Source organism: Penaeus monodon, chromosome 21 (genome assembly GCF_015228065.2).
Source record: "Penaeus monodon isolate SGIC_2016 chromosome 21, NSTDA_Pmon_1, whole genome shotgun sequence".
NCBI lineage: Eukaryota > Metazoa > Arthropoda > Malacostraca > Decapoda > Penaeidae > Penaeus > Penaeus monodon.
Genome location: NC_051406.1, coordinates 12,347,183 through 12,349,526, shown reverse-complemented (window position 1 = coordinate 12,349,526; position 2,344 = coordinate 12,347,183).

Sequence of the window (2,344 nt, the reverse complement as noted above, 5' to 3'; positions counted from 1 at the left end):
CGCCTAATTGAAAGCTGTATATCTTGAAAGTCTGTACTTTACTATTCTTGTTCTTGCTGTTGTTTATAAATATATACGACGTAAAAGAAAATAAAAGATGCATTTTACATTCATCTTTCTTAAAACTGAGCAAACGGATATTGAATACAGCTGACTTACCAATGCAAAACTTAAAAGAACCGATATTGGCGTAGTGAATGGAGATGGAAAGCACATGATTGCTTTTCTCTTTTCTTTTTCTTTCATTGTAGAAGGTGTGGAAGTGGGATAACTTGAAAGAAAACAACGTTTGTGACATATTATTAGATATATTGCATATTACATGTAATTAAAAGTTCTATACAGGAGTGAGTTTCTGCGATCGCTTTTCCTGAATCATCATTCCGGCTGTTCCTGAGGCATCATTCCGGCTGTTCCTGAGGCATCATTCCGGCTTTTCCTGAAGCATCATTCCGGCTTTTCCTGAAACATCATTCCAGCTTTTTCTGAGGCATCATTCCGGCTTTTCCTGAATCATCATTCCGACTTTTCCTGAATCATCGTTTCGGCTTTTCCTGAATCATCATTCCGGCTTTTCCTGAGGCATCATTCCGGCTTTTCCTGAAGCATCATTCCGGCTTTTCCTGAATCATCATTCCGGCTTTTCCTGAATCATCATTCCGGCTTTTCCTGAATCATCATTCCGGCTTTTCCTGAGGCATCATTCCGGCTTTTCCTGAATCATCATTTCGGCTTTTCCTGAATCATCATTCCGGATTTTCCTGAGGCATCATTCCGGCTGTTCCTGAGTCATCATTCCGGCTTTTCCTGAATCATCATTCCGGCTTTTCCTGAATCATCATTCCGGCTTTTCCTGAAGCATCATTCCGGCTGTTCCTGAATCATCATTCCGGCTGTTCCTGAGGCATCATTCCGGCTTTTCCTGAGGCATCATTCCGGCTTTTCCTGAGGCATCATTCCGGCTTTTCCTGAGGCATCATTCCGGCTTTTCCTGAATCATCATTCCGGCTTTTCCTGAATCATCATTCCGGCTTTTCCTGAATCATCATTCCGGCTGTTCCTGAGGCATCATTCCGGCTTTTCCTGAATCATCATTCCGGCTTTTCCTGATTCATCATTCCGTTTTTTCCTGAGCCATCATTCCGGCTTTTCCTGAATCATAATTCCGGCTATTCCTGAATCACCATTCCGGCTTTTATTGAATCATCATTCCGGCTTTTCCTGAGTCACCATTCCAGCTTTTCCTGAGTCATCATTCCGACTGCAAGATATGAAAATCTGCGTTTCTGTGTTTTCGTGTATGGAGAATGAGGTTACTGAAGCACCAGCAATATCTGTGGCTGTTCAGATACGTGTTTCTGTAAAACGGGACAAAGGAACCAAAACCATTATCTTGTCAAAGTTGATCAGATCTTGATGTCTATAAGAACCTTCTAGTAGAAGTTCGGAATTGGTATTCTACTCTTAACAATATCAAGGAAAAGGTTACTAACGTTAAACATCCCGCGGGAAATTACGAGTCAATTAATTGTTTAATTTACAGACTCTGAAGGACTTGCTAAGATAATACTGTTATTTTGACAATACCGTAGTGCATAGTGTTAACTGGTCTGACTACCTATAGGTTCTAAGAGAACCTCTACTTAAGTTACGTTTACTTAGAATGACTGCTGGTCTAAGTGTTACTTCGGTTTTTCTAAGACCAAATATTTTGGTGCGGTTCTGGGCTATTAAATTTACACCACTCTAAAAACACTAAGAAAAACAAAATCTTTTCTAGGCATAGGTTCTTTCTATAGAAAACTCGATTATTTTTTTACTGATATGATCAATCTATGAATAGTTTACTAAAGAAGAATGTTAGCAATAAACGTAAATGGAATTGAACTGAAGTCATTGCTAACATGCAAGCCTATTTTATGTCTACTTGACTATGAAGAAACATTTTTCTTACGAGTAGACGCTTCGGTCAGTGGTTTGGGCGCTATTTTATTGCAAGACATTAATGGAGCTAAAATACCCATTGCATTTGCAAATAAGAAACTCCTGGATCGAGAGAGAAATTGTTCCACAATAGAAAAGGAGTATATGGCTATAGTATTGGCCGCAGGAAAACTCAAGACGTACAGACTTGGCTAATTCTCACTTACCTTAAAATATGAAGAATTCGGACGGAAGGCTAATAAGATGCGCCTTATCACTACTCATCTTAGAACTGAGTATACTAAAGGCAAAGAAAATACTGGAGTGGACTTGTTAAGCTGTTGGCTTGTAAGTCCATTAACAAAATACTAAAGCACTTCACCTTGTCATAAGTGGCCGCCATTATCATATAAGATCATCG